At 40.8% G+C, this 21,960-nt stretch overlaps 1 protein-coding gene across 5 annotated transcripts in view; it reads right to left on the bottom strand.

Moving 5' to 3' along the window:
- THSD4 (thrombospondin type 1 domain containing 4) overlaps window positions 1–542 on the bottom strand; it is a 243,986-nt gene extending 243,444 nt beyond the window's left edge. For 4 of the 5 annotated variants that reach the window (XR_010305346.1, XM_064157493.1, XM_064157495.1 and 1 more), the window contains exon 1: window positions 141–542. The gene's annotated coding sequence lies outside the window, so the exon portion shown is untranslated. Of the gene's footprint in view, window positions 1–71 lie in introns of all 5 variants that reach the window. The other variant, XM_064157494.1, reaches the window with a different exon arrangement.
- Between the last annotated feature and the right edge of the window lie 21,418 nt (window positions 543–21,960).

Below are 21,960 nucleotides of genomic sequence, written 5' to 3'. Positions count from 1 at the left end.
CACTGCCCGCACCGCCGCCCGCGCGCCCTCTCCCCACAGCGAGGCGCCGAGTCCGCGCGCTCGCCGCCCACCTGGCGCAGGGCTCTCCCTCGGAGCTCTGCCTCCGCGGGCGCGGCCAGGCCTTGCTCGCCTCGCCTCACCTCACCGCGCAGCTCCGCGCCGGCGTCCCTCGCGGCGCACGTCCCGTCCGCACGCCCCACGACGAGGCACTCTCCTTGCGGCGGGGGCGAGAGAGCTGGCACACGCGCGGCCTCCGGCGCATGGGAGGCGGAGGCCCCTCCACCGGGAGTGCCGGAGCGCGGCTGCAGGTCGCCCCGCAGGCTCCGAGGCAGGTTCTCGGGGACTGAAGCACAGCCTCTCCCCTCGCTCCCGCCGGCCTCCCGCGCAGCGACAACGCCGCCCTGGGCCTGCTGCCACCTGGCGGCCGCGCCAATTAGCGGCGCCCCGCGGAGCCGGCCGGGGCGCTCCCGGGCACGCCCGGCCGTCCGGCCGTCCCTCACCAGCGCTCACTCACTCACGCCGGGCTCGGCGAGGTCGACAAGCCGACCATCCGCCGCTACCTGAAATAGTTGGGGCGGGGAGAGGAGGGGAACTGCACCTTCCAGCGGCGCCAGTGCGCAGTGGACCAGTGAGGCGTGTGGCCGGGTGCCCGCCGACCCTCGCGTCCACCTGGCGCCGGGGCAGTGAGCGCAGGTGCTACCGCGCTGGCCGAAGCAAGCAGTAAGGGCACGTAGAGACCGCCGGGGAAGCAAAAGCAGCCCTCAGCCCGGCCGGCCGGCCCTGCACTGGCCCCGCTGCACAGACCAGTTATCACTAACAGCTGTGCTACCTGCCTGTAGTGTATGATAGATTATCTAATGTAATACAGACAGGTAGGTAGATAGGTAGATATACACCAAACATTAGCTATGTTGGTTCAGTTCCTACAGCCTTACACTGTAAGAAGGGCACTAATGCACCCCATACTGCCGCCCTCAGACGCTACAAGAAAACAGAACTGCCACCTTACCCGGGTGAAAAAACATCTGCTTCCAGCAGAAATACTCACAACTAGAAGATAACGTGTGATTCTTGCCAATGCATACCCAAAAGTCTGAGATTTGAAACTAAGCCAGTAGCACTGAGACGCTGGCACTGTGAAAAGCAGACCAATGACAAGCACATATGAAGAGGATCATTTCTAAGTTTTGAGTCTGCATCTGAGGGGGGAAAAAAAGGGGGAGAGTGGGAGTTATCCCTCTTCCTGCTTTAAGTGTACTGGACCTCAAATCCCTAAGGACATTTTTTTATAGCATAATAAGGTGTCCAGCATGAGCTCCAAGCTTTAGAACCAGATACTCACTGGCAACAGGTCATTGCAACATTCAGTTTTATGCCTAAAAATTCCCCAAAACACTAACACAAAACCAAAACTAAACGGATTATTCTTATGCTGGAACTGACTCAACTAGGTAAATCCACTCCTTTTAAAGCACAGCAAACCAGTTTGTTCCTTCCTGGCAACATTTTAGATTACACTTGAGCCCTGTCAAAGCAGTAAAAGATGATGTGTTGACTGTTATTCATTACACCAACAAAACTACTCCATTCCTAACTGCATGTATAGCAACAGGCTCTAAGCAGAAGATTTACTGCAGAAAACTTACTTTTTCCTGTATATTGACCAGACAATTGTCACAGCATAGCACTTCCAAGCAGCTTCAGACACCTTGTGAGCACCATGGCAGATCTTGGTTGTAAAATGACAGCTGTATGCAGCTGTAAAAGATTTCTCACAGGCAAAGAAAGGCTGCATTATTGCACTAAGAGAAGCTGAGCTGTGCTACCTCCCAGAGGTTGAGGTCTCACTTATAGTAAGTAAATGGGTTAGGAAGCCACAGATTTAATCCAGAGACAATTCCTCCAGTCCTTCCTGAATTATGCTGAGGTTTTGTATCAGGTAAAGCTGTATCTGTACCTCAGGGGCTAGACTGAAATATGTTTGGCAGTGGTAGACAATCTAGCAGGAAGCAAAGGCTGTGCTACTCTGGCCATGAAATACACAAATAAGTGACTAATTGCTAAGGCAGGTAGCATGTGGGCAAGAACAGGTCTGGCAGATTATAGTATTTTAGTTCTAATCTCCACCACAGAGTAGATGTTCTGCTATGCCAATTATACAGCTACTGTTAGTTTCTGGGAGAAACAACTATGCCCAGGTGGCCTAGAGACAACAGTTACTTTTCAAGAGAAAAGATCTAAGCACTTAGATATCTAATTACTTAATGTACTTAGCCAACATGGTGGGATTGCTCTGCTTGAGACAGTTCCTAACTCCTGACATTGAGGAAAGATTACTCAGCCTGTAACAGTCTGAAAATTAGCTGTCATACTCTATCAGCCCTCATAGGGAGAAAGACTTGCTTCAGTACTAAGGAAAGCTGAACAGCATTGGCCTCCATCTTGGAGGCCCTAAAGGCCAGTGCAGCTGAGCACTTACAGCATCAAAGAGCTGGAGCCTTGGTACATGCACGTAGATACTACAAAGAGACCTTCTGAAAAGCCAAGGAACACATATTTGTCACTCTTTCCCCATCCTGTCTCTTCTGCTGCCTTTAATCTACTTGCCCTAGTCTCTCTTGGTTTGTATTTGACTTCCAGAATGACTGCTCCCTCCCAAGTGCTTGCTACCTCTCATCCCTCTATCTCCTCCTCCCCTTGCCAATGAACTGTTCAGAGCAGCATGCATCATGTTTCCCCAGCACTGCAAGAGGAAACTGTCGTCATGCTGCAGAGGAGCAGTCCTTCCCACACCTTATCACAGCAGCTGACACTCAGTTTGTTCTGAGCAATTGCAGAGCTACAGGTCTTCCCTTCTCATTATACTGTAATGTTAGCTGAAGCCTTTCATGTTCTCAGGTAAGGAACATGGCTGGCTGAGCAAAAAACAAAACAATATACTCAGGGTATTGACTGCTTATTTGAGATAGACACAAAACGGCATAACTCCTTTAAATAGAGAGCAAAGCACAAATGCTTGACAGAAAACATTCATTAGGAACTGAACTGCAGTTTTTCTGTTAGTAATCTACAAAGGAAAAGTTTGTTTAAATTTTCTAGAAGAAGATGCAGTGTAAAAGAATGCAGCTGAGGGAAGTATGAACTCAGACAGATCTGAGTGACAACAGGAATAAACCTACTTGATCATTTGTTCAGCACACATTGATCCAGCCACATTTTGTGTCCTTATGTGAGGGCAGACGAAGCCACCAGCACCACTCACCCACCCACCTGCAAAGATCCAGTTTTGAGAAGCAGGGAATATCAGGATAATTCTACTTTCAAAACTGAAAGACTTCCCTGCCCATGAGCCAGTTCTTCAGATAGCTGGCTCAGTCAAAGAGGAGGAATCCATTTCAGCTAGTTTCATGAAAATCCTTAGGGTTACAGCAGCCTGGAAAGAACATATTAGTGCTACTTTGAAAATTCATACTAGATGACAGCATAAATAAGACCAGCAAACAGATAACAGGGTAGAATTGGGCTTACCCTGCAGGACTTGTTAGTCATGAAGAATCATCTCACAGTAACAGTGTCAATGAAAGCATGTGAAAATCCTGATTGGGATAAGGAAGGAGAGAATCTGAGAAAGATGAGATTGTAGCAGAGTAGGAAGCTAGAGTTTCCCTGCCTTGAACTGTTTCAGCCACTTACTATTTGTTTCAGTACTTCTCTGTGAACCACTAATTGTCGCAGTGGGATCTTTCTGCTTCATTTCCCTCTCTTTGTGAGAGCAGGCGTCAACGCTGCACAGAGTTAGAAATCCCCTGCCCAGTATATGGAAGGCAACGTCAGATTTGCAGCATGTCCAGCACAGGTCAGTGGCACAGTTAAGCCTTGGAAAGTGCCTTTTATACAAGCTTCAGATTCTGAGATCTAGGGGGGAGGAAATCCACTGTCAGAAAACCCAAAAACAAACAGTAAAAAGATTAATTCAATGGAGACATGAGTTACCTTGTTGGTCTGTAAGAAAGTGTAGGTTTACAAGCTTCTCTTCACTGTTAGACCTGTTACTCTTTAAGTAGGAGTGCTTAGTAGGAAGAATAGATGACACCAAAAGAAAAGAATAGTAGCTGGCTCAGTTGCAGTTTAGCTATCCTGATCAACAGTAGTTTTGTAGTTCACACTGTGTTCAGAAAAGCTTCCATTTTATGTCTCTTCTCTATGCTTTTCTCTACTGCTAGGTCAATTGTCCCTGTCAGATCCTTGCCTAAGAACAGCAAAAATGCATAGAATATAGAAAGTTGCTCTAATGAATATGTCATGGTATATGAAATATCAACATGCATGTCAGGCTGAGCTCCAGGAATGGCACTTCCCTTGGACCTGCAGCTGCTCTGGTGTGTGGTACCACTGCTTAACTCTTAAGGAAAATTAACAGGAGCACAGCAGGACAAGTTGACATTTCAGACCAACACCAAAAAAAGGATTTTCTCCTTCCTCGTCTCTATAACAAATTCTTTCTCTCTGGTCATACTGGAAGACATCTTCATGTTCTCAATAAGCAGCAGCCAGATCACATACAACTAGACTGACCATGACCCTTGCTCAAACACTGCTACATATACTTTCCTCAATAGTTTTCTTGTTTCTCTCACCAGTTTTTTTCTATTGCCTTTTGCTTATCATCATCTTTAGTCCTTTAGAGTTAGTATTGCAAAATCTGTATCAAATAACCCGTCCACACATTTCCTGCTTAAGCCTTCCTTTTAAAACATCTTCTTCAAAGCATGATACATGAATGAAAGACAAGCAGAGGTTCTCTAGATTTTGGTGAAGCAAAAATATGTGATTAAGAAAACATGAGAGTCATTCAACTGAGTGACCTTTTTAGCTTGTGTTATCTTTGTCATCTAATAGCAAGACTGTAGACCTACAGCACACAGCATGTGCTGCTTTACATTTATTTTCCTTTGTTGTTTTTCAGCTGCATAATTTAAACCTTCTTTCTTTTACTATATCTGTAACTACAACACATTCTAATATTTACAAATGGAGAGTGACTTGGCAGAATATTGGGTGCAGTCTGGCAAACATTGGAGAGGCATTTTCCAAATGAGTCTGCCTGCCTCAGGAGTTAGATCTGAACTGTTTGTTTAGAATCTTAACTTCCTCTGAAAATAGCTATGCACAGCTGTAGGTCTATTAACAGCTGTCAAATTACCAAAGATTTAGACCAAAACCTTGGTTAGAAACCTTTCAGTGACCAACTAGATATGTATGCAGTGATAAGTAGGAGCAAAGGGTTCCCAAGTTGTTCAGAAATAAGCAAGCAGAAAGCAAGCCCTGTAGTGCTGGGCAGCAAGCCTATCAGTGTTTAGTATTGCCATGGAAAAGAACTACGAACTCAACTCTCAGACCCTAAAAATAATCATGGACCTTAGGCCTTCCACAGGTTAGAAACTGCAGATGTACAGTCCACAACATTTGGTTAAGACACCTTTATTTCCTTTGGATGCAAATGGATAGTTTAAAAGACCTAATAATAAGACTCGAAATGTATTCTAACAGAAGACAGAATTATATCCTGAGACACAGGACAAGAAATTACAAGTAGAAAAGTAATTATAAACACCCAACCTCCTTGGGATGTTCCTAAATCAGGGATTTATCAGTGGGAAAACATAAATAGCAGTGCTTTTAGTGCAAGTGTGTAGTACTGCTTGCCACAATGGGCAGCATGTGAAACTTCCAGTAAAGAAACTATAGAGCCAGGACAACCACCTCCATTAAGCACCACAGAGATGGTAACGAGGGAATCCACATACCAACTCTCCTTGCTCTGTGCCTCCTCACTCATTACAAATTTATGCTCTTCTCCTCATGCTGGAGCTGTACAATTAAGCCTTCTAAGCAATGTGAGAATAACAGGATGATACTGAGGAAATTGTTCTTGAGCATGAGCTTTGACTCTTCCAGGCAAAGAATGGTCTGGACAAGTCCCTTGCATATTAGCTGACTCTGTGAAATGCTCCACTGATTCAGAGGTGTCAAACTCTAAAAAACACTGGAAGCAGTGGCACTGCTTGTGGCACTGAAATGGCATGGATTCCTCCCAGGCTGTTATGACTTTATAAATATTGACTTTGGATAAATCTTCTGACAAAATTCTGGGGGTTTGGGTTTTTTTTCCCTTTTCCTCCCAAGTGGTTTCCCAGAGCTAAATTGCTTAAGGCAATATATACATGACACAAGAATAAGCCCTTTGACTAGTGATGCAATTGCTTAGTCACAAGCTGAAAAAAGGCTGGATTTTGATTAATAGCTGGACTTCGCGCTGCTTGTTTGACTTACTCTGGATTCGTTGTCACCTCAGTGCTATTCCTGCCAACACATGTCAGAGCACTATTGATTATAGGTTGAAATATTGTTTTAATGTATTTTTTGAACTTTACACTTCTTAGTTTTCCTTCCTACCACACCACCCCACACCAAAGCAATGCATTTTTACCCATGGATTCATTTTTCTTCAACAAATCTAAGCTACAACTAGTAACATACTGAGCCACATTCTTTTCTCATTTGCAGCAGTATGAAAATTAAAGCAACATAATTTATTTCAGTGAATATCCAGTTAATTAGAGAATTAGGTCTAATACACTCAAGAAAAGTGTTATTTTTCACTCTGTGACCTGATGGGAATTGCCTTAGTGCACTACTATGCTAGTTAGCAGTCACAACTGTCACCCAGTCAACACCAGCATGCTGTTCACCCAGTGTTATGCACAGGGAAGCCCTGATCCAGTGCAAAAGCATCAGTGTACAGTGAAGTACACTGACAGATTGACTGGTTCCCTGCTTTGGAGAGAAAAATCACACAATTCTTCCTCTAGAAAAACGCTTTAGTGTTACACACATAACTATGTGTTTTGCTAACTTTTGCCCCAAATTTCTACTCTTATTCTCAGCAGAACAGGTTGAGGAAAAAAACAAGGGGAAAATGAGGGCAGACCGCTACTGTATCTGAGAAGACAAGAAATGCAGCACTTAGCTATGCCCTCCCTTGGCAATGGCAAAGGTAGCTTGGTAGACTCCAGCAATGCAAGAGTTAAGTAATAATATTTAATTTGTAGTTATTTCTTGTATTATTCCACCTAGATCAGACACACACACACACTCCACACTGAACTCAAATATCTAGCTTGCTAATAGAGGCTGTTTTCAGAGGTTTTCTCTGCCACATTACCCACTTTCCCAATTTACTGATTTTTGGCTAAACTTAAAATTATCCATATTCAAGCACTCGCTGAATGTCTAACAACACCCAAAGGTCCACCCCTGTGATATGGCTCTGATCAGATACTTGAATGAGAGTCATTGGCAAGAATGTTCCTATCATCATTTCTTGTCATGCTGCTGTTGGCAACCTGATGCTAAATGGTTTAGCATTTCTATCAGCAACTCAATCAGGATATTAATTTGAAGCAGAAGACAGTTGTTTACCAAGAATAAATAAAAGGCTTATGGGTGATGTAAGCACTAAGCTATGGGGCTTGCCTCCTCATACAATGGACATGCCTAGATGGTTTTCCCCTGATTCATGAAAACATTGGACCACAGGCAACCTGTGTACTGATCCACAAATTTTACTGTCAAAACACTGCTCTATCCTCAAAACATTTCCAGTGCATGAGGAACAGCACGAAGAGAAACACTGCAGTTGACTCTCCCCTGTACCTCCTGAGCATTAATAAGCCTGCATAATCTTTCACTCTCACTGGACAGAGTTAGCTTTCATACAGTCAAACCTTCCATTTTACACTGAGAAGAATAAAAGCACAAGTGAACACTGTGTACTGAATGAATTATTAGGTTGTTAAAGAGATGAGTCTACAGGACAGTGGAAAATGAGCATGTGTTCAAGTCCTCTTTTTGAAGAGAAAGGGTTTTTAAGATGAGGCATGTACAAGCAGCTCAGGGAGGGTATGCACGAGTTATCCTTTTACATAATTGGTCACGGCCAAAACTGTCCAGCTGTTTTGTAGTACACTTCCTACACTGTGACATGTCATCATTACAGCCAAATCCTTATGAACATAATGTGAACAAGATTTTACTCTATCCTCTATAGAAAAAGGCAGTCATCTGGGGGTAAGAAACCAAACCATGAACAAGAATCCACTCACCTAATAAGCCCACCCTAGGGTTTATTCTTTAGAACTTTTCCAGGAGAGTAACTAGAAGTTCTAACACAAATGAGTGTATTTTTTATGCTACATACTCAGAATATGAAATTAGCAATATAAAGTCTAGCAATGACAGGATGCACAATTTTTAACTGTCCAATATTCAAACAGTTTAAATGTGATTAACCACTAGTGCCAAACACTTCTTGCATAAAATACAGGCTCTTCTCTTTATTTCAGTCTGGGCTCTTAAGAAGTATTAGCCCATAGGGAATTGTCAAAATCCTGCTTTTTAATTCTTTTTTTCTCTCTTTATCCCTACATAGAAGTATAAAATAATTTGTCAGTATAATCTCCCTCCTGCCTTCCTCCAAACACCATACACAAATAACAGATATGCCATAGCAGGAAGAATCTTTCCCCTGAGAGGATACAGCATAGCTGAGCTACAGCAGGATCTCAGATGGCACAGCTCACACAGCCTTACTGTGTATCTCTCACCTGGCTGTGCAGGGTTTCATCTGTCTCCAGCTTGCTCCCTGATCAGGCACAGCACAAGGATGAGCAGTCAGCACAAAACCTGACCCAAACAGAACTGGACTCCGCACTGCCAAAGGCTGATCCTCAATGATAATCCTTTCCCACAAGTGCTGGTGCAGGAGCCTGTTAGCTGCCCATTCTGCCTGTCCCCTAAAGCAGCACAATCTGGCCCCTCAGGAAAGCCATTGCTTCTAAAACTTGAGTCAAATTTAATTTATCTGCTATGATGAAATAAAGAGAGAAACAAAAGGAGTGGCAAGCAATTTAAAGGTAATATGAGGATAATTTAGTAAACTAGATTTCGTATGTTGCCTTTCTCTGTGCATAAGGTAAACAGAATGCAGTCCACGTCATGCAGACAGCCTACAAACTCCAAGCACTTGAAACAAGGGATGAGCACAGATAAGCACAAGTGGATGAGGAGGATCAGGATTCTCGGAACATCTCAGTGTAGGCATGTTCTTAGGGCTATTATTCACTGCACACCATATAACAAAACTCCCAAATTCTGCTTCACTGATCCACCTTCCCACAAAACCTATTCTACCCAATATCAGCATAAGTTCAGCAGGACAATTATACACCTAAGTAATTTTTTTTATTTATATACATAAACACACAGAGCTTCAGACTAGATGTTTTCTCACATTTTGTAAAGAGGTAAACTGAAGTACCATTGTGAAAGGCACTTTTTCCATGTTGGAAGAAGAACTTAGAGATGTTTAGGCAGTGAGTGTAATCTCACTATCTAAATAGCTCTAATTCCAAATCCTTGAAGTAGGCATGGCTATTTTTTTTCAGGAAAAATATGTCCTTATGCATTTCAACTGCACAGAGTAGAAAAGAAGCATACATGTAGCTTTGAACAAATGTGTTTACCCAGTACAAAAGAAGGAAAATATAATCTTACAGCTATGCAGCAATTTTCTTATTTGCATTGTTTCCCGATATTAACTTTACAGCTCCTGTAATTTATTGCAGGTTTGTGAAGTTAATTAAAATCCTTCTACAAAATCAAACAGAAAGAATGGGGGAGGGTGAGTGCACATTTTCTGTACTATGTATTCATCTCGAATGAAGCCTGCCCCATGTGTACAGTCAAACATCTGTGGAAAGCCTGCACTTCAACCAGAGTAATCACGCTTTGCATTCCAGTTTGGGTAGCTGGTTCTTTTCTTCAACTTTGTGTGCATGCATGCAGATGTGGTTTCAGGACACTTTCCACAAAGGGAAGAAAAAAAGTAAGAGAATTTACATTTTGTTAATATAAAGGCCAAAAAATCTTCAGTCCTTACACTAGAGACTTTAAATATTTCAGGAACTTCTGAACTGAGATTCTGTAAGAATGAAGAGGTAGCCTTTGCAAGTCATAGGTACCAGTCACATGCTGATGTAAAGACAATCTATTCAACTAAATACATCAACCTGGATTATATTTACCTACTACATATGTATAGGATCTTCCAGTAAATTAAATGACCCAAAAAGGCACCAAAGCAGTGAAAAAATATCATGTGAATTTCAGCCAGCTGAGTCAGTCCCTTACACTGCAAGCAAGATGCAGCTTATGTTCAACTTTAAAGTAATGTCTTTGTGCTGTATGATGCTATGATTGCTTAAGAGTTCACATTCCTCACGCACTAAAGAGCACAGTTTGTTCCTAATTGTGGTATCTTCACCTGCCAGTTATTCACTTCTTTCTAGCACAAAACCTGGTATTTAACTCTTCTCAGGTAAAACTTGAAACATACAAAATTGCACTGATAAGCTCTGAGTGAAATTTATTTAGTCACACTAACATCTTCACCTCTTGCACTTTGAGAGATGTGAAATGAACTTAATGTTTTTGGCCAACTTAACCACCTAGTTAAGAGAACCATGCCAACAGAGAAGTCACACCTACTTCTGGCCGAGAGAGAAGAATCTGCCTAATTTTCCACACATTAACCTTCAACAGAGAGACCCAAAGAGCTGCAATGAATTCTGCCTGTACTGTTCATCACCGTGCTGCAGTAAACACAGAACAGAGTAAAACATCTTCACTGAAATAGTATTGGTGTTCTCATCAGCTGTGCAGTTTAAAAGACAGGTAGTAGGTAAAAGAAGAGGAAAAAACTGTGGTAACACAGAAGTAGTTCTTTGCATAACATATTTTTAGATACTTTTACTTGAAGTCAAAATAGATTGATTTACATTTTGAAGATTATTTTTGATAAATCAGTCTGTGATAAGATGCTGCAATTCCCTTGATCCTGCAGGACACTACCATATTCTAAACCAACATAACAGCCAGTAAAACAACATACCTCTGCTAACCATCTCTGCTTCTATGAAGTAACAGTTCTCCAGTCTATCACCTCAGGTAACACAGAGTATTTCAGTACCTGCATAACCATGAAGCAGGTTGCAATAGACCAGCCTTTTTTTAGTGGGCTGTTAAAATTGCTCCAAGACACTTGGCTATTGTTTTTCATATTATTATGTAATTTACTTCCACTATTTCTTTAGCAATCACTGCATCTTTTGGAACATCTTGCAAGTTGGAGCCAGAGACAGCTGGAGCAACTCCCTAAATTCCACTGTACTACTGAACCGCTGTATATTTTTTGCCTACAGCACTACGGTTGCATTTATTTTTTGACAGCCTTAATTTTGAAAAGTTTACTGTTTTCTACTAAATTGTGGATGTAATTTCAAATTTGAGAAAGCTGGAGAGAAACATACACCCACCTCTCTGTGTATTATACATACTGTCTGCACAATGAGTCACAGCCTAGGCATAGCTTGTCAACACAAGTTCCTAGAAACAAATCATAACCTCCACTTGAAGGTGTGGTCTTGATGAAAGGAGTAGAAAATGCATTCCAATGTCCAGAAACTTGCCAGAGGTTGAGAGACATGTTCAATCCTAAATAGCACTGTGCTCTGCTTCTCATATACCCAGGGTACAGTTCATTTGGGGATTCCAGGTTACAACGAAGTGTAACTGGCTGGCGTGTATGTGTAGCCAGAGAAGTTTGGCTTTTCACAGCTGAGGTTTTTGACACATTCACAGAAATCCCCTGCAGAAGTAACTCTGAATCAGCTACAGTACTTGTTTTCCTACCTGCACAAGCTCACAGTTCCTTAGTACATGCAATGAAGAATAGGAAACTGTTCAGCTAGGGCTTTTTCTTTTAAATAGAAAAATCCTCTGCATACTTTGAGATCTAGAGAATTTCCTGACAGATTATGAAATAATTAGTTGGCCAGAGATGCAGCCCTGGGCCCATCCAGTAGGAAGGCAAACTTCATTCCCTCAACCTCTGACTGGAGCTGGATAGAAATGGCTTTTTTTTCAACCCCCAGGGGAAGGATGATAGTTTAGGGATGATAGGTTTTCCAAATAAATTTAACTTACAGTGAAAAAATTGTAACTTTCCTATTTGTTCTTATTTTTTGAACTTTTCTGGGCTTCTCACTTTTGCCCTACAATTTCCTCCTGAAAGAAAGAATCTGGGGGGGAAAAGGAGGCTGAAGTAAAAAAAGTGAAAGAAAGCAATCTTAGGTGGAGATGGAGACAGAGTAAAAAGGAAAAAGTCTTCCCTAGACTAAATAACATAGAAAAGATTGTTCTATACCCTTTTAAAGCAAGAATGTCACAAACGTACCCATTCTGCTGCAGACATTCATACCTGCCTACATTGTTTTGCTAGAGTCACAGAATATAGCAGTATGTCATGGGAAAGAGCAGCACTTACAAAGCCCAGCTGTAACTTAACAAGGTGGGTCATCATCCAGCTATGTATCAGTGATAGTCACACACCTTGAAAGACAGGCTGGTGCACTCAGATGAGATCTGTGGTCCTCCAGGTGCCAAAGGCTTAACTAAACAGTAAGTCAAATGTGACAGAAGATATCAATAACAACTTTCTTCCCTACCTCATTTCCCATGGACAGATTTTCATCCAAGGTCTGACACTGTCTAGAAAGTTTATGCCAGCTCATTTGGAATAACCAACACTGCTTGAAATAGGAAAAAAAAAACCCAAACCACGAACCCAAAAAAAAACCACAAACCAAACAACTTCCTAGTTGTTGGAAACTTTCCAGGGTGCCAGCACAAACTGCCAACTCATGCTGAAGTAGTCCCTAATTCTTAGTCCTAAGCTTCTTGATAATTTTTTCCTGTCTACTCCCTCTTAAGTGCAAATGCTAAACAAAACAAAACGAGAAAGTCATACACATACACACACGGAGTTAATTCCTAATCTTGCCATAGCTGAAACTTTTTGTTGTTTGTTTGGGAAAAAAGGAGCCTGGACATATTTTAATCACAAAAAGCTGCTTAGATAAAACTGCCCTGATTTGTTGTTTATATGACAAATTGCTGTAACAGTTTCACCTACTAAGGCACTCTGCCAGCTCTGGCCCTTAAAACGGATGCGAGTGCCAGCTCTAGCTCACTCACACACCCTCTTTAATAGTCTTCCCTTTACTCTTCCTGTTCTTCCATGACTGTGGGTACACACTGCCATAGGACCATAGTGATGAACATTCCTGAGGCTATAACTCTTCTCTCTTTTTTCGTTTGGTTTTCCAGGAAAAAAAAACACCAAACAAATCAAACCACACTGCTGTTGTCAACACATATATATTTCCCCAGGTTTATTTCTGACTCCAGCTGTTTTGATGCCAGTGCAGGCTTCACCAGTCAATAACGTCCTCAATTCACTCCTAATGAAGGGTGACAGAAAAGTTCAGCAATCAAGGGAGACATAGCATCACTTATCTCCTCACCACAACTGGTAGGCAACAGGAGATGGAGCTTGTTGTCTAGTCACACAGTTCTAATAAGACTTGCAAAAGCAAGCCCCTGCTCAGCATTGACCAAGTATTCATCTTACCCATTTCCCCTGTACTTGTTACCAAAGTTACGGTGTGTGAAGATAAGGCTGATTAAAAGTAACACAGGCTTTATGTTCAAGCCAAGAGTTATTTCTCAAGCCCTATAGTACAAAAATAATACTAAATATAATCTGAAGAATACTATATAATAAACTACACTCTGAAATGTGACTTGAGAAACACAATATGTATTTTGCCATTTCCCTGAAGAGCAATATGCTGTAGCAGCTTAAGCCATCAAGTCACCCACTCAGTACATCATAAACTGTGCAGCACTATGCCCTACTCAGGCAAATAAGGAAAGTCAGTGACAGACACCACTGGTGGAAGTAGGCCATTCTGCTGCCCACTTGAACCATTCCTATACTACATGTTGTAAGTCCATTTTAGTCTTAAGTCTCAAGAAACAGAAGAAACATTTGAATTTTGCCTGTAAAACTTTCTTACATTTTGCACTAACTCTTTTCCTTGTCTTCAGCAGATAGCAAATTCACATCCAAATTCACCTCCTTCCTGGAATTCGTCTAGATGTCATTAATTTAAGGAGAGCATTTTGTCACAGCTGGAGTTAGCAAGTATCAGCTATGGACAGAAAAAGAAATAACTCCCCAAAGCTTATGTGCAGACATTCTGGCACCTAACCACAGACTAAACTATTTCTATACTGTCCTAGCTATCTCACTGTATTTCTTACATTTAAACAAAATAGCCATAATTTTCTTTATCTATTTAAATTTATGACTCCTCATCTCTCTAGTGTCTTCATTTGTCTGTTACTAAATTGCCCAACAATTCTACTTCAGTGGTAGGCTCAATAATCAAACCCACAGAGACTACAAATCCTGTAATCACAGAACCATAGAAAATGCTAATGGCAGGGAGTCTAGGGACTTGTCTCTGCTTCACAACAGGATCAGATCTACCTGACAGATGCCTGTTAGAGCTGTTCTTAAAAGCATGACACTGATTTTACAAGCTCTCAAAGCAGTATATAATCTCTAACTAAGCATTAGCCAAAACTAAGCAGAATTCATCTTACTGCAATTAAAGTCCTTTAATTCTTCTCCTCAAGTGTAAATACTTGAGAACAGATTATTCTTTCTACTTTGCAGTAGTTTTCTGGGTATTTGAAAGCATTACTTGAGGGAGTTTTTGGGGTTTTGTCAGAGAATTTAGCTTTCTGAGCAAGCACCATCACTATGCAAAGATGAAAGAAATATATTTAGACTTTCAAGTTGCTCCAAGATACTGCTTTATCTCCTACTGTATCTGACACAGCTATTTCTACACTGCCAAGTGGTGACCAAGTACCAACGATGTAACTGATCTTGAGCATACCAGAATTTCAGAAGTAACTCACTGGCCTTTTGGTTCTATGCAACTGAGAAATGACTACCTTCATGAACGCTCTTATTTGGGCTTCTCCTGTACCGGTCCTTCGGCACAAGTCAGAAAAGCTTACTTTATGACTGCATTACAGAGTTCTTGAAGAGCAGCTGTACCACCTAAGAGCTGCAATCATGTCTTCTTTTATTGGCCAGAAGAATAAGGGATAGAAGGTAAATGTAAGGAGCAAGACAGAGCAGCCACAGGTATCAGACAACTTTTTGCTGGCCATCAGAGCCCAAAAACCCAACTGTGTGGAGAAAGGATAGGTACTTCTTATATCTGCATGCTTTGCAGTTAACATACACGAGTAAATGACAACAAATACATATGCTTATCTTCCTCCTTTCTAATCTTCCCATGCTATGGTTTATGATACATGTGATTCTACAACTGTCCATGAGTCAAGCCTTTCAAAAACCTACAGACCAGCAAATCGTTACCTTGACTTTGTAATTCAACCTATTACATGACAGCTCTCACTGTAGCTGTGAATATGGACACCATCAGGGAGAAAAACTATTATTGAACTCTGTCCTGTATTAAAACAAGCTTCAGACAGACACCATATTCTGTGAAGCTCAATAAATAGAGATCTTGGCTTCCATTTCACTCTAGCAACATGTATTGTTCTCCAGGAACCCTAGTGAGAATCAGAAAGCAGTGGCATCCTGATAAATTGCAGCAAAACACCCACACTGATCAGTAAGAACAGTACAAGTGAATCAAATCCTGGTGCCCTGAAATTAGCAATGGTTTCCAAACAGGAGAGCCAGGCTGTAATCCTCATTTGCAAGCTTCTAAAAACTGAGCATCTGTAACTTGCTGCCCTAAAATACTGTAAAGCTTTAGTCTATGGTAATAAGGTCAATGCTGACCTGGAATTTTTAAAGAACAATTACTTAAAGGAATAATGTTTAAAGAAAGATACTTGCTTTTTGAAAACAAATATTTTTATATCAAGGTCCTTCAGTGGGAAATGGTAGAATTTTGAACATAGTAGTCAATAACCCCAAAGAAATGTTTGATGTGTGCTCTAAGTTTTGGGGAGTTTAATGAGGAATGAAGATTTGTATATAACACTAATAAAAATACCACTGCCTTGCACTTCAAATGAGATTTGGAAATATGGGGATTGCTATTGTAAATCAGGTCAGTAGCTCAGTCAAATCTGCTATTGTTTTTCCTCCTGCTGTGACTTAGGGTAGCGCTTCAAAGAGAAGTCCAAGAATTCAGCAGTGTTTCTGGCCTCCCTGACATGGTGACAAGTTTTATTGTTCATTGGTTTATTGCTCATGCACAAAAAGAAGGAGGAAAACAATAAAGTAACTGTAAAAACTGCTTTCCAATCTGTTTGAATGTTCTTGTCCACGTGTTATGGAAAAGGTCGAAACACACAGGTGGGCTTACTCAGAGCACTCATCGCTACCAACACATCTATCAGGCCTTCCCTTCTCTCCCTAATGGTAACAGTTCTATCTTCCTCTCACACAGCTTTTCCTGGGACTTGAGGTTCTCTTGATTTCCATTTTCTAGTAACACAGCAGCGTGGCTGCATCCTGCTTACTTTCAAAGTACTGAAATAAATTCAGTATAACTTTCTGTCCCCTTTCTTTAAACAGTTCCTTTGCTTCTCTGATTGCTGCTTGACATTAAGCAGATCATTTCATTCAGTCATTTACAATTATATTTCACCTTTTTCCTCAGATTTGCTGCCAATTTATGTGTGACTAACTAAAATTATTCCTTCCACTGCTGGGCCAATTGTTCTACATGTCATTGCAGTGCCTGAGCCTGTGACCTCACTTTGCACACACGAGTCTTTTGCAGTTTTCTCTAGTGCTGTGCTCTTCGCCAAACTTCTGTGCCAAATGTCAGCCCTCTGCACATCCAATTTTCTGCACCAACAGTTGTCCTGCTTTACTCCTTTGACTTCAGATTATTTTCTTCTTGATGAAATTTTCTCATTATTCGCTTGTTTACAGCAGAGAAATTACTTATCACTGGTTCTGAGTGAAGAGGATGCAGCTACAAGCTAAGTGCAGAATATGTCAGATCAATGCCAGTTCCAAAAATGGCTCTGTACAGACTTTGTCCTTGGCAGCAAATCCACATTAATCTGTGATTCTTCTGCAATACTGCTGACGTTTAATACCAGCAAGAAATCATTTTCCTATTACAGCCACGTATTTTTTTCTTGACAGATATTAAACTTGGGTCATTCATAAACACTAGACAAAGTCACTTTGCCACAGAACCTTTCAAAATTACTCCTACTTGAACTCATTTTGCCTCTCGCTGTTGAAAGGTTTGAAGATAAGTCAGTGAAACAGAAGGCCAGAATTCAGAATGTTCTAAATCTGTGTGTTTCAGTTGATGGTGCAAATAAGGCCCATACAAGAGCAGGGAACATATTTTTAAATAGACATTTTTCCTTTCATTAGTGAAATATGCTCTGGTCATCTTCATGCCAACATCATACAAAGCCCTCTTTGGATTAGAAGTGCATGCCCCATGAGCATGCCCGACTTCTGAAAATGCATACTTGGGCCCAAGAGCCAATTCATCTTCACTATCAAAGGCTGCTGTAAATTGCTTACTAACTTTCAAAATCAAGCTTGATGGAGGTTTCTACTTACCCTGCTGCTCTCATTCAGGGGCCATGAATTGCAGACTCGGAACGATGCAAGCCAAAGATTGGTTTTACACCAAACAATTTGTCATGAGTTCCGACTATTGCTCCGGCTGTGATTACAACAAATATTAAACAACAATGAAATAAACAGACTTTTCTCCTAAACTAAATTCAGCTAGTTACTAAAATCTGCTCCCCAGATATTACATATCAGCAAGCCATGGCTCAATAGAGGCAGTCGGGTACAAGCAGCAGCAAAAATCACTTCTAGTGCTAGTTATTCTTATTCAAACCCACCTTTTTGGTTTCTGGGAGCTAAATCTTAAAGTTGCCTTGCTTATTTACAGTTATTCCTCAGCTTTCTCAAGTATGAATCAGAGATACAGGAAAGCCCTACAATTCCACTCTTGTTTTCTTTCCTTCGCTACAACAGCAATACCTCTGGTCTGCCTTCCAGCTCATCATTCACTTGCATGTCTGTGACTCAACAGAGATCTGCATACAGATCCATTACACATTTTCAAAGACCAACATATGCATAAAGACACTGTACACAAGCCATCCACTAAATATATTAGGAAGGTCCCTTACAGCTACCTGGAGAAATGAGCAAAAATCCTGGAGAGGCTGCATATATTTGAACCACAAACAGGAATGTGTGCATTAAAAGCCCTGCTGAAGAATAGTTTGTCAGTAAGAGAGACACATGAAAGACATAAATCTCATCTAAAAAGCCTTATAGCACCATCAGCAAAAATGCAAAGAAACCTTAGTTCTTTGCATGAAGACTAACACTGTAAACTGAAATGTATTACTTTGGAAAAATAGCTCTGCCCCAGACTTTGAAGAAAACATGTCTAACAAGCAAGTAGCTAAGGAAAAATAAGCATTCGGTATCAAGTAGGAAAACACGCAAGATTCTTAACCCATCCTTTTACAGCTTTGATTCTAGCAATTCTGGGAGTTGTTCATCAGTATCAATCACTTCATCTGTTGAGTTTATCCAGAAGGTGTAACAGCATATCACAAGTCATCATTTTCAGTACACCAATGCACAGCACACTCACAGAGCTCTCCATGTCTTGAAGAAGTGCAGGTTTGTACCAGAGCTTCTTCTATCAGGTATTGGATCAAGGACACATGATATTTTATGGACACTTAATATCCTACAGGAGTAGATTTCCAGAATGTACAGCTGCAGTCCTCAGAACAGAGGGTATCTCTATGGTGTTGAACTTCACCAGAAATAGTTATTTCTGTGCCTTTTTCCAAAGTTATACTCTGCTATAAGAGGTCAAATACAGTAATTCCTCGAGTATGTAGCCATGAAATTGCCAGGGAAAGAGTCCAGTTTCAGAGAGAGACTTTCCAAGAGAGAGACATCTGTTCACTAACAACTGGACTGCAGTTACCCAACATTTTCTTCAGATGTTACTGACCACTAAGGAACTGTAAAATAGCTAGATAACTGTATTTTCTATGTCAGTTTAATCTGAGGGGTGGGGGGGCTTCTAAAAATTAGAACTAGCAATAGTACAACAGTAACTTTAAAGAGCCCTGAGAAGGATCACCAAGACCCTTAATGCCAGACAAGTACAAATGACAAGTGAAAACCGCCACCCCTAAAAGCTGGCAGCCCAACTAAACAGCAGTAAGGTGACCCACAGACAGGATATTCTCAGTCATTGCAAAACTCTGACTAGGCTGCCCAACCCAATGGGAAATGTACTTGGGTGCCCTAAATTAGCACCACACCTGAAGACCATCCTCTTGGCTTAATTCTCACTACAGAGCAGAAAACATTCTCTTATTTTCTTTTTACTTTGTTCCATGATAATTTTCTACAGGTCATTATAGCATTTAATAGTAAAGTCCTTCCATTCTCCTGCTATGATCTAGCATAAACCCCTCTGAAACTTCAGCCCAGATGCTGAAGCATTTTAGATAGTGTTTCATACACTGTATTCTGCATAATCATCTTACAAAACATTAATCCAAGCAACTGGCTTCAAATCAGTCTTAGAATGTGTCTTCCAGGTGCTCCTCTAGACATGAATGAGACTAGATTCAGCTGTGCTGGGAAAAAAAACCAAAACCAAAACCAAATACACTTGTGGTACAAGATGATGCACCTTCCTTTAGCCTACCATAACAAAATCACTTTCCATGAGAGCACCTGCTGGATGCTACATTGGTATATTTTTCCCAAACAGAATTTCAAGGCCAAAGCTTCTAACAAGAAGGGATAGAGAAAGAGCATGGTTGTTCTATTTGAGAAATGTACCACTTCATAGTGTGCTGGTTACAGTACCCACAGTACAGATTAAGAAGCATACTTTGAATGAACATTTGCAGCTCTCTTCTCCTTCGTTCCTCTCTGAAATGTATCAAATCTCACCCACCCACTTCGCTAGGGTCTAGGTGTTAAGAAGCTAATTTCAAATTATTAACCTGACAAAAATACTTCTTTTTTTGCCATTAATGGAGTTAGAAACCTACCCTTAAGTCACGATTTTTAGCTTTAGAAGTTGAACAAGGTAGTTTTCACCCTTGCATTTCTAGTTTGGATGGTTTGCAGAAGTGTGCACACCAGAGACCTCTAAAGCCTTAGATTTCCTGATAATGCACTTTGAGTTTCTGCCCTGGTATTAGACATTCTCCACTACAGAAACTTTCTAATAGAACTCATACATTTCTAAGACTGGTGCAGGGGTTCTATAAGCAAAGTACCTTGCTTCTTAGGTTCACAGTACTGCAGCAGTGATGACTGTGCAGGATCAGACAATCTCATGTGAAGATAAGGTTGCAGTTTGCACCCAAAATGAATACATTGCTGTGTCCCAAAACTTCCATAAAGTGTTTTTATTAGACAGGAAGTTAGATTTGTCCTCCTCTGATGTTTTAGCTCAGTGAAAGCACTAGCAGTTTTCAAGAGTTCACTGCTTTGCACCAGCCTGAAACCTATGAACAATCCTAAATTATCAGTGGAAGGCTGGTTAAGTAATGGCCAGAAATTCTGAAGAGCTTGATCTGGATGTTCTCTTCTTACAAAGCTTTCTTTCTTCAGCATGCAGTACTGTAGGAAGCACACCTTCCATAAGAGAGTAAATACATAGGTAAGGCAGCACACAGGACAGTACAGAGTTAGAACACAAGAACTTCAAGTTGTTTCCTTACCTAAATTTCTCACAGCTACTTGGCTATTTTCAATCACAGTAATAACAATAACAAAAAATCACAGTCAAATAAATTGAGTTACTGATTAGTTACACATTTTAAAAATCCATTAGTAATAGATAAATAAATGTTATTTCAGGGGAACATACAGAAAAAGAATTTTTGTTGCAGGAAAAAATAAAGAACATCTAAAGCACTTTTTCAGTATAATTTTAAGTCTTCTTTGTTTAAGAGAACTAATCAGAGGGACTATAAGATAGGACGATATAACTGGGAATCTAATTCTTCTCCTACTGACAATATCAAGTACCAGACATCTCAGGAGTTCATCTGTTCGAAGCACAGCTGATTTTGACACTGGATCAGGTTGCTCAGGGACCTGTTCTGAGTCAACAGAAAAAAAAATTCTGGTATCTACCAGTAAAGTTACATTCACTCAAGTGAGTTCTGGGAATGAGCCTAATTCAAGGAAGTTTCTTCAAGTTTAGCTACCAGACTTGAATTACTGCTTCCCCATACTGGGAAAAGTATCATTATTGAGCTGATCTAGATTAAAAGTATGAGATTTTATTTTTCAGATATAATTTTTAACTTATTTTAGCTAAGCATTATCACATCCTTGGGAATTTTCCTACCTGTACCAAATACTGGTATCTCTATAAAAGATCACCAAATGTAATTCTATTTGAGGAACTGTTTTGACAGAGATGAAGATCTGATAAGTATCAATAAAAGTGGCAAGTGCAGTGTAAAGGTTAGAGTGTGTGATCTTGAGCAAAAATCCTTGGCTGTTCTCCAACCTTGGCCATGTAATTAGTGTGTGATCTTTACCAATCTACTTGAGAATCTAAGAGTAATTAATTGATTTTGGAATTGAAAGTCTAAATTTTGTGAAACTTCAGGAGTGGGGCAACTGGTGCTGTAGAAGAAAAAATAGCTGGTGTTGTCTCTCAGTCAAGCCATAAATACTTCATCAATATAGCTTTTGAAAAGCCTTGTGCTAACACCTGCAACATCCAGGAACTGGTTGAAAGTTGGTATATTCAAGTTGATACAGTCATAACAGTTTACTCTTGCCTTACAGGCTCCACATTTACTTCACAATTACACCTTTAAAACCACTAGGAGACTATCAAGAGTATTACCCCAAGTATAGATTCCATTATGCTA

Source organism: Pogoniulus pusillus, chromosome 17, assembly GCF_015220805.1.
Source record: "Pogoniulus pusillus isolate bPogPus1 chromosome 17, bPogPus1.pri, whole genome shotgun sequence".
NCBI classification, from domain to species: domain Eukaryota; kingdom Metazoa; phylum Chordata; class Aves; order Piciformes; family Lybiidae; genus Pogoniulus; species Pogoniulus pusillus.
Note: the sequence above shows the minus strand (reverse complement) of the source record. Positions and strands in the feature narration are given on the sequence as shown.